The sequence below is a fragment of the Vombatus ursinus genome, unplaced genomic scaffold (genome assembly GCF_900497805.2).
Source record: "Vombatus ursinus unplaced genomic scaffold, bare-nosed wombat genome assembly UNPS02014797.1, whole genome shotgun sequence".
Taxonomy (NCBI): Eukaryota; Metazoa; Chordata; class Mammalia; order Diprotodontia; family Vombatidae; genus Vombatus; species Vombatus ursinus.
The window spans coordinates 11,061,497-11,073,514 of record NW_020954575.1 but is presented as its reverse complement, the minus strand read 5'-3'; positions in this window follow the sequence as shown (position 1 = coordinate 11,073,514).

The following is a 12,018-nucleotide window of genomic DNA, read 5'->3' as shown; positions in this document are numbered from 1 at the left end:
GAGAAAGAAAACAGGCAAAAAATAAAAAAATATAGAAAGTAAAAAACAAAGCAATGTGCTTCGATCTGCTTACAGATTCCATACATTCTTTCTCTGGAGGTAGATAGCATGTCTCCTCATATGTCCTTCAGAATTATCTTGGATCTTGGTATTTCAAGGAATAGCTAAGCTATTTGCAGTTGATTATTGTAAAATATTGTTCCTGTTTCTGCTCATTTTAATTTGCATTAGTTCAAGTAAGTTTTCTGGGTTTTTTCTGAAAGCAACTTGCTTTTCATTTCTTATAGCATAATAGTATTCACAATCCTAGGCCACTGCTTGTTCAGCCATTCCCCAATTGATGGACATCCCCTCAATTTCCAATTCTCTTCCACCACAAAAAGCTGCTATACATGTTTTTGTAGATATAGGTTCTTTCTCTTTCTGGGTTACAAACCTAGTAGTGTTATTGCTTGATCAAAAAGTATGCATTGCTTTTATAGGGCATAGTTCCAAATTACCCTCCAGAGTGGCTAGATCAGTTCACAACCACCAATGACGCAATAGTGTCCCATTTTTTTCCCCACATCCCCTCCAGCATTTTTCATTTTCCTTTTCTGTTATATTAGCTAATCTGATTGTGTGAGGTGGTAACTCAAGAGTTGTTTTAATTTGCATATTTAATTAATTTGCATATAGTGATTTAGAACACTTTTTCATATGACTATAGATGCTTTTAATTTTTTCATGTGAAAACTGCCAGTTCATTATCTCTTGACCATTTAACAACTGGGGAACAACTCATATTATTACAAGTTTAACTCAGTTCTCTCTATATATTTGAAAGATTAGGCCTTTATCAGAAAACTTGTAAAAGAGTTCCCCCATTTTTCTGCTTTCCTTGTAATCTTGGCTATATTGTTTTTGTTTCTGCAAAATCTTGTTAATTTAAAGTAATCAAAATTATCCATTCTATATCCTATAGCGCTATATATCTTGTTTGGTCATATATTCTTCCATTATCCATAGATCTGAGAGGTAACTTATTCTAAACTCCCCTAATTTACTTATGGTATCCCCCTTTATGTCTAAATCAGGTACCCATTTTTGACCTTAACTTAGTATATAGTATGAAGTTTGAGTCTATACCTAGTTCTTTCTAAGCTGTATTCCAATTTTCCCAGGAGATTTTGTCAAATAGTGAGTTCTTGCCCCAAAAGTCTGGATCTTTGCATTTATAAAACACAAGATTACAGTGGTTGTTGGGGTTTTTTTTGTTTTGTTTTGTTTTGTTTTGTTTTTTTACTGTATATTGTATATCTAATCTATTCCATTGATCCATCATACTATTTCTTAGTCAGTACCAGATTGTTTTGCTGATTACCACTTTGTAATACAGTTTGAAACTTGGTATGTCTAGGCACCTTCATTCACATTTGTTTTCATTAATTCCCTTGATATTCTTGACCTTGTGTTCTTCCAGATGAATTTTTCTTCTAGCACTAAAAAATAATTTTTGGCAGTCTGATTGGTATGACATTGAATACGTAAATTAATTTAGGTAGAAGTGTTGTTTTTATTGTGTTGTTTTGGCTACCTATGAGAAATTAATATTATTCTAATTGTTTATATCTGACTTTGTGTTTTACAATTGTGTTCATATAATTCCTGGGTTTGTCTTGGAAGCTAGACTCAAGCATTTTATAGTGTCTATAGTTATTTTAAATGGAATTTCTCTTTCTATTTCTTCCTGCTGAAATTGCTGGTAACATACAGAAATTCTGATGATTTTATATGGCTTTATTTTATATATTCTGACTTTGCTAAAATTAATTATTTCAATCTTTTTTTTCAGTTGATTCTCTGGGATTTTCCAAGTATGTCATCATATCCTCTGCAAAGAGGGATAGTTTAGTTTTTTCATGACCTATTCTAATTTCTTCAGTTTATTTTTCTTCTTTTCTTTCTATAGGTAGCATTTAAAGTACAATATTGAATAACAATACCCATAATGGGCATCTTTGCTTCACCTATGATCTTATTGGGAAGGTTTCTACCTTATCCCCATTACACATAATGCTTGCTGTTGACTTTAGATAAATACCACTTATTATTTTATGGAAAGCTACATTTATTCTCATATTTTCTGTTTGTTATATTTTATCAAAAAGTTTTTTTTCATCTATTCAAAAAATCATTATTTTTACTAGTTTTGTTATTGATGTGGTCAATTGTGATGATAATTTTTCCTAATATTGAACTAGGCAGGCATTCCTCATATAAATCCAACTTGCTTATAGTGTTTGATCTTTGTAATACATAGCTGTAATCTTCTTGCTGTTTATTTTATTTAAAAGTTTTGCTTCAATATTCATTAGGAAAATTAGTCTATAGATTTATTTCTATTTTTTTCTCTTCCTAGTTTAGATATTAGCACCATATTTGTGTCATAAAAGGAATTTGGTAAGACTCCTTTGCATATTTTTCCAAATAATTTATATATTATTGGAATTAATTTTTCTTTAAATGTTTGATGGAATTCACTTGTGAATCCCTCTGGTCCTGGGGATTTTTTCTTAGGGAGCTCATTGATGACTTATTCAGTTTCTTTTTTTTAAAATAGGGTTATTTAAGTATTCTACTTCCTCTTCTGTTAATCTGGACATCTTATATTTTGTGAATATTCATTCATTTCACCTAGATTGTCAGATGTAATAGAATATAATTGAGGGAAAGAGCTCCTGGTAATTGCTCTACCTTCCTCTTTATTGGTGGTGAATTCACCCTTTTCATTTTTGATAGTGGTAATTTGGTTTTCTTTCTTTTTTTTTAATAAAATTTATCAATGGTTTATTTGTTTTATTATATTTTTAATAAAGCAGCCTCCTAGATTTGTTTATTAGTTCAATGGTTTTCTAAATTTCAATTTTATTGGTGTCTTCTTTGATTTTTCAGGATTGCCAATTTGGTATTTAATAGGGGATTTTTAATTTGTTCTCTTTCTAGTTTTTTTTTTTAATTGCAGGTTCAATTCATTGATCTGCCCTTTCTCTATTTTCTTGATGTAAGCACTTAGAAATATAAATTTTCTCCTAAGTACTCCTTTGGCTGCATCCCATATATTTTGGTACATTATCGTTCTCTTTAATGAAATTGTTGATTGTTTCTATGATTTGTTCTTTGACTCACTCATTATTTTGGATTAGCTTATGTAGTTTTCAATTAAATTTCAAGCACTGCATTCCTCTATTGGTCAGAGATGTTAATTTTTAAAATAACATATGTATCTTTATTTTATGGGACAGGTGGGTGGCACAGTGGATAAAACTTCAGGCCTAGAGTCAGGAAGACATGAATTCAACTCCAATCTCAAAAGCTTACTGACTATGTGACCTTGGGCAAGTCATTTAACCCTGTTTGCCCCAGTTTCCTCATCTGTGAAATGAACTGAAGAAGGAAATGGCAAACCACTCTAGTATCTTTGCCAAGAAAATTCCAAATGGGGTCATGAAGAATTGAAATGACAAAACAACAACAGCAAAAATTAAATCTATGTTTCCATGGCTCTGTGTTAAATTTTATTTTATTGCATTATGATCTCAAAAGGATGCATTTAATATTTCTGCTTTTTTGCATTTGTTTGTGAGGATTTCATATCCCAATACATGGTCAATTTTTTTTTTATGTAGGTGCCATGAATTGTTCAGAAAATGGTATATTCCTTCCTATTCCTATTCAATTTTCTTAAGAAATCTCTCATATCAAACTTTTCTAAAATTCTATCCATCTCCTTAGCTTCTTGTTTATTTTGTGATTTATCTAGTTCTGAGAGTAGAAAGTTGAGGTCCTCCAATACTATAGTTTTAATATCTCTTTCCTACTATAACTCATTTAATTTTTCATTTAAGAATCTGGATGCTATACCATTTGGTGCATATGTTTAGTATTGCTATTACTTCATTGTCTATTTCTCCTTTTAGCAAGATATAGATTCTTCTTTTATCTCTCTTTTAATTAGAACTATTTTTGCTTTTGTTTTGTCTGAGGTCATGATTGGTAGCCTTGGTTTTTTTGTTTTTGTTTTTGTTTTTTGTTTTTGTTTTTTACTTTAGTTGAAGCAAAATAGATTCTGCTCCAACCCTTTATCTTTATTCTGTGTGTGTGTGTGTGTGTGTGTGTGTGTGTGTGTGTGTGTGAGTGAGCGTGTGCTCCAAGTTTGTTTTCTGGAAAAAAAAAACCATATTGTAGGATTTTGGTTTTTGATCTACTCTTCTATCTCTTTCCATTTTATGAGTGATTTCATGCCATTCACAATCACAGTTATGATTACTAACTGTATTTCCCTCCTTCCTATTTTCCACATGTATCCTTCTCTCTTTCTCTCCTTCCACTCTATTCCTCCTCCAAAATATTTTTCTTCTGACCATTGCCTTCCCCAATCTACCATTCTTTCTATTAGCTTCCTTTTCTCTTATTCCACTATCTTCCTAATTCCCTGTAGGGATAAGAAAGATTTATATGCCCAACTGAGTGTGTATGTTATTGCCTCCTTGAGCTAATTCTGATGAGAGTAAAGTTAAAGATTTGCCCAACCCCTCTTCCTTTTTACTTTTTATTATAAAAGCTGTTTCATGCTCCCTTTATGTGACTTAATTTACCCCATTCTCCCATTCTGCCTTTTCCCGTCTCCCTGTGCATCTCTCTTTCTCACCCTTAATTTTTTATGACATTCCATGATAGCCAATTCATATCCCCATCCTCTATTTATACTTCTTCTAACTGCCCTAAGAATGATAAGGGTTTTTTTTAGAAGTTGCATATATCATCTTCCCATGTAGGAACGAAAGCATTTTAACCTTATTGAACCCTTTATGATTTATCTTTCCTGTTCACCTTTTTATGCTTCTCTTTTATTGCTCTTTTATTTGAAAATCAGATTTTCTATTCAGCTTTGATATTTTCAAAAAGAATGCTTGAAAGTCCTCTATTTTCTTAAATGTCCATTACCCCTCCTTCTTCCCTTCCCCCTCCCCAAAAATATTATACTAAGTTTTTCTGGATAGGTGATTCTTGATTGTAATCCTAGTTCCTTTTGCTTTCTGAAATATGTTCCACGCCCTCTGCTTCTTTAACATGGAAGGCATCAAATCTTGTCTGATTTCAATTGTGGCTCCATGATATTTAAATTTTCGTGAGTTCTTTTTTTGGGTGGGAGTGCTGAGACCAATTCACATTTTTCTTTATGGCTTTGCATGTAACTTTTGACATTGATGTGTTCTTTTGAATTTGTGTTTTGATTTTTCTTGTCATCATAATAACTTTCTGTGGTCAGTTTTGTTGTTGCTGTTGCTTGTTGCTTTTTCATTTTTCCAACTTATTTCTTGACTTTTTACTTTATTTTAAATTTGGAATCTGTTCCCAGGGTGGAGAGGACACCCTCTGAAGCTTCAGGTTTTTCATTCTTTTGTTTTCAGAGCCATTTCAGGGGGTCTGAAGTTTTTCAGTTCTTCAGTGTGGTCTCTGCTTTCCTTGGCTGTACTCTGGTCTGTGAGTGACAACAAGCATTGTTTTCTGCTCTGGAACTGTGACCAGGATCCTAGCTCCCTTGCAACTGAGAGCTCTAGTGTGCTAGTGCTCCTCCTTGTCCCAAGACTGTGACTTGAAACTGAATGTAGGCAATGCAACAGAGTCTTGTACCCACTGCTGGCTTGCCAGGTATGGTGTGTGCTAGACTGTTCTCCCCTCTTATCCCAGTGGGACAGATCTTTTTTGTCAACCTTCTAAGTTGCCTTATATTGGAATATTATTTCACCCCCTCCTTTTGTTGGTTTTGCAGAATTAATTTTTAAGCATTATTTTAGAGTTGTTTTGAAGAGAATTTGGGAGAGTTGGGTGACTTCTTGCCTTTACTCTGCCATCTTCTGTTCATGTTTTTGATAAAGTTTGACTCTCATAACTGTTCTTTTTTCAGCATAGGAATGGAGGAAAAACAGTTTGATAATCAAATTTATCATAATAATATTTGTTCTCTTAGACTCACATTTTGGATCATCACCCATGTTCTAAACCTTATAAATAGATGTTTCCTAGCCTTCTATCCCATATTCTTTCTTCTTCTCTCTCTATTCCAAGAGGTGGTTTTATTTTTTGTTTGTTTTTTTTTTTGTTTGTTTTTTCAGTATTTTTGTGTTTAGGACCCCTTTGTCAGTCTGGTGAAGAATATAGACACTTACAATAAGGTTTTAAAATGCCTAAAATAGAATAAATAGTATTATAAAAAAACCAATTATATTGAATTAATAATATAATTTTCCTATCCAAATTCATGGGACTCATGATACCTATTCCTAGATTCAGGTAAAGAATTTCTTCTGCATACTCTAAACTCTTGTGAGCTCAAATCCCAGGATTTCAATTATAATTTCTATGAAGATAATCCCAAAATCCAAATTCATCTCTTATCTATCTCCTGATCTCTAATCCCACATCATCTGTTGGGTATCTCCAATGAGATGTCTTATTAGCATCTCAAACCCAAATTGTCATCAACAGAATTTGTTGGACTTCCTCTGAAACCAAACCCTTTCCTTGCCTTCTTTTAAGTTCCTAGGTGATCTCCATATGCATAGTAGGACACAAACCCTTCTTTCCAGGACCTCTCATTTTAGAAAGAGATGAGCTTTGTAAATAAATGTATTTTAATGTACAATTGTATAGGAAATATATGGCAACCTGGAGTCACAAACAGGGATTTGACCTTGGTTGTAATGAAGGACATCCTAACTTTGACATGCTGATGATGAGACTCAGAACAAGTCAACTAACTTCTCAGTATGCTTGATAACTCTCTAAACCTACATATGTTACAAAGTACTTTTTAAACTTGCAAATGCTTTATAAATGTTAGCTATTATTATCCCCTATATCTAAAGTCTCCAAAAAAGGAAGCACATCATTAAGTTGAGCTGTGGCAAGACAATACGGGCCCCAAGGTGTCTCTTATCCAAGCACTGCTGATTTCTGGAGCAGAGCACTGTATCTATTTCAAGGAACGGGAAAGCATTCACCTCATCTAGTGCCCTAGGGAGCCATTCTGACCACGTGAGTGCCTTTTAAGCTAGCTTTCTCACATTGAAGCTAAGAGAGGGAGAGGCAGAAGGCTCAAGAAAGGAAAGAGGGCCCATAAGAATGAGCTAAAGGTAAATATTTTAGACTGCAAAGTTGGCTGGGGGCATTCACCTGGAACTTGGGTTAGATAGAAAAGGAACACCCAGACCAAGAGATGGACTTGCCAACTGTAAGTTTTCCTTTCAAGAAAACAAAGAGGACAAAAACAAATGAAAATACAAGAAAGGATACTGATGGAGAGAGTTTCTAATCTCTTATTGAGACTGCATGCTTTTTTTTTTTGGAGGGAGGCACTTCTTTTCACTCTTAGTGCAGACACTAAATTGACTGTAAAATATGACCCCCTCTTTTCTTTCTCTTCCCAAATTTTTGTTTGGTCTAGTCAGGAGAACTTTTTGTCCTGGGTCAAAGATGGGTCTGGCCAAAAGGAACTTTACTATTTGTGACAACCTTCAGTAGTAGTAGTGGTAGCAGCAGTAGTAGCAGCAGCAGCAGCAGCAACAGTAGTAGTAGTAGTTGTAGTAATAGTAGTAGTAGTAGTAGCAGCAGCAGTAGTAATAATAGTAGTAGCAGTAGGAGTAGTAATAGTAGCAGCAGCAACAGTAGTAGTAGTTGTTGTAGTAATAGTAGTAGCAGTAGTGGCGGCAGCAGTAGTAATAGTAGTAGCAGCAGTAGGAGCAGTAATAGCAGCAGCTGCAACAGTACTAACAATAGTGGTAGTAGTAGTAGTAGCAGTAGTAGTAACAGTAGTGATGGTGGTGGTGGTAGTAATATCAACAACTTTTATTTATATATAACAGTGTTTATAGAGTGATTTACCTACATTATTTTATTTTATCCTCAAAACAACCATGTGAAGTAAGCACTGCAGGCATTATTACAACTGAGGCAGCTAGGTGTCACAGAGGAGAATGGTAACTTTGGAATCAAGTAAATCTGAGTTCAAATCCTGCCTCAGACACTTACTACTTGTGTGACCCTCGTCAAGTTACTTAACTACTATCTACCTCAGTTTCCCCAACTGTAAAATGTGGATAACAATACTACCTACCTCATAGTTATTGAAGAGCAAATGATATAACAAATTAAAAACACCTTGCAAACCTTAAAGTCATTTATAGATGTAGATATTATTATTGTTATTATTATTATCCACAAATGAAGAAACTGAAGTTCAAAGAGGAGAAATGATTTACATATGGTCAGATAGCAAATTTCATAGGAAGGACCTGAATCCACATCTTCCTGCCTCCAAGTCCACCACTATATCAAAAACATAGCTATGCTGCTTATAACAGTATACAGAGGGTTGTTTTGCATAACAAGACTGAGTTCCCCTGGAAGCTGACAAAAAAATAATTTACTAGGCAATAACTGATGTCTTATAACCAACAAATATATTATCAGACATCATAAATTGAACAAATATCAATACTATTTTTCCCACAAAGGTGAACAAAGACTTCACAATGACAATGCTAAAATGAGCAGTGGGTTGGTGGGGAATAGATAAAGGATAATAAATAGGCCATCCGGCAGATGATTGGAAGAAACACTCTGCAATCTTCATTCATTTTAACCAAAGGGGTTGTAAACAATATTTTGCCAGTGCATCCCAAGGCTGATCTTGCCACTCGTTGGTGACTGCTGCCAGCCTGTGAACAAGACTCCATCTCAGCAGCTGGGAAAATCTTCCTGTGAGATTTGAATATATTATGAGTACTGGTTGACATGATTGCTAATTAGCAAGCCCCTTTTGTGTCTGTCCCCTGGGTGTTGTTACATTGACAATGGAAGATATGTGGCATATGTATTGTGAAGTAGCAAATTTTTCTATGTTCCATATTGGGTACTCCTTATTAATTTAATAACATGACTTCCTCAATAGGAGAGGGGAGGTTTGCACTTTGCTCAGTGGTTTTGAATCTATCCGACTCTGAAAATATCTGTCTTCTCTGCCCAACTACATGGAAAGATGTATGTTCCTTTTCTCTATCCAGATTTGTTGACAGACATGTAAAGTTGTGTGGAGCACAAAAGTTTTGAGTAGGAAGTGAGGTGGCATGACACCAAGTTCACATATCAGGAGGTCAAAATGTTGGAACTGGGAAGCATTTTTATGAAGAGTAAAACATATACATGCATATATTTGTTTAAAATAGTCTAAAATATACCCCCCCAAAACATGTGAATTAAAGAGTCACAGGAAAGGAAATGAAGTTGATATTAAATACCTACCAGCTACTTCCAATCTATAATAAATGTAGTGTCCCCTCCCCATATTACTTCCCTCAGAGTACACTGGATTAGCAAAATGAGTCCCCAGAGAATATCTGGCTACTTCTTTTTAGAGTTCTAGGGATAACTGTGAAAGGTTGAAGATTTTATAATACTACTAGAGTATAGGTCTGACAGGGGTGGGGAACCTGCAGCTTCAAGGTCACAGGTTCCCGATCCCTGGTAGAAAACACCTCGTCCCTTCACCAAAGCTTAGGACATATTCTCCCACAAGTACAGTATGATGGAAAGTGAGCTTAAGCTTCAAGATCATATGTGTCAAAATAGAAAATCATAGTTCCTGGTTTCTAGATAGAAGTCCTTTTATGCTTTCCTGAAGTTTTCATGAAGTCTTTCTAAGGTACATAAAGATATAGATATAGATATAGACATATACACACACGTACATGTATACATACACATACACACATACACATACACATACACATACATATACATATACATATACATATACGTATACGTATACATATACATATACATGGTGTTTATCTTTCTTCTGGACCTTGAGGGCGAGGGTCCTTGTAAAGTACTGAAGTTCTCCTTCCCTCTACCCCAAAGAGGTCAAACTCACCAAGGATGACTTTCCTCAGAGTGACTCCTTTGTCCTCTCTTAGGTCCTGAACAGATGCATTGTTCTATTACTAGGTCAGTTTCTCAGATTACATGGTCAGTGAGGAGGTGAGTATTAGACCTTTTGTAGGATTACTCTCTCTACTCATCTTGGAGACTTCGGGTTACATACACACACATACACACACATAAATATATATGTATATATGTATTTCAATCTTTCTCTACACACATGTATTTATATATATATATAGACATATATTTCGATCTCTCTCTCTTTATACACACACACACACATACACACATATGTATTTCAACTTTCTCTACACTCATGTATATGTATATACACATATATATTTCAATCTCTCTCCACACACACATATGTATTTCTATCTTTCTCTATACACATGTATTATATATATATATACACACAAATACACATACATATACATATAAATACACATATGTACTTCAGTCTCTCTCTACATGTATATGTATATATGTACTTCAATCTTTCTACACACATGTATTTATATATACATATACACATATATATTTCAGTCTTTCTCCACACATACACATATATATTTCAATATTTCTCTACACACATTTATTTATATATACATACATATATATATACCATATATATTTCAATCTATCTCTCTCTACACACACACACATATATATGTATTTCAATCTTTCTCTATACACATGTATTTATATATACATATATACACATATATTTCAATCTCTCCACACACATATGTGTATATATATATATCTACATACATGTATATATGTATATATATCTATCTATCCATATATCCGTATATATTTCAATCTCTCTCTCCACACACACACACACACACACACACATTTTAATCTCGATACATTTCATCCAGACACTTGCATCACTTTATTCCTCTAACCTAATTTTAGCTTTTGATTTCATTGATTTTATAACTCAATAAAAGAGGTGATCTCACCTGATAAAGGTATCAGAAGAGAGAATCTTGTCAGTTACATTAATTGGGTTTGGGGACTGGTATCAAACATACCTCTTACATCACTAAGAATAATTTAATCACCATCTTCCATAGTAATATAGTTCAGCTCAAACGAACATTACTTCTAAGTCTCTTCATCTCTTTGGTCCTCAATAACCTTCAGAAGCATTTTCTTCAATGTTCTGCAAAGCCTCATACAGTTCCAAATCTGATGACCCTGGAAATAGCATAGTACAATGGGAAGAGAGCTCTATTTGGAATAAAAGGGCCCAATTCAAGTCCTACCTCTGACAGGCATTACTTCTGTGGCTTTTGGCATATTACTAAGCCTCTTTGAGACTCAGTTTCTTCAACTATTAGACGCAAAGAGTGGACTAAATGACCTCAATGTATGATCTCTACATCTATAAACTTATACTTTTATAGAGGTATTTTAGAATTGGGCAAAAGGTTGCATAGTTCATAGAAAACTGGCCATGAAGTCGGCAAGAAGCAAGGCTTCAATCCCACCTCTGCCATATACTGACTATGTGACCCAAGACAACATCTTAGTGGTGGAGGCAACCATGTACTCCTATAAATCAGAGAGAAGATGACAACTAGCATTGATAAAAGGAGTTTCCTCATCACCTGAAACATGAAACTAGAAGTCCAGTCCCTATCTTATTTTATTTCTAATTCACAGCCAACCACTGGCCTTAATCCAATGTAAAATTTTAATCTGTACCCCAAAGTTTAGAGTGGCAGCCCACTTTTCTCTAGCCAAACCACCAGGTGTAACCTGGCCTCTGGAGTATTTCCAAACCTTTTCCCCCTCCATGACATGGTCTAGTCATAAACTCACCATTTACTTGACCTGCTAAAAACAGTTAGATTTTCTAAAATTACTTTATTTATGATAATTGTTGATGGTTATATGACGCTTGAATATTTTATAGAGAGTTACACTCAACAGGTTTATGGAAGAGTTGTTGAAACATTATTATCCTCACTTTAGAGATGAGAAAACTGAAGCTCTGGGAGATTGTGACTTGTT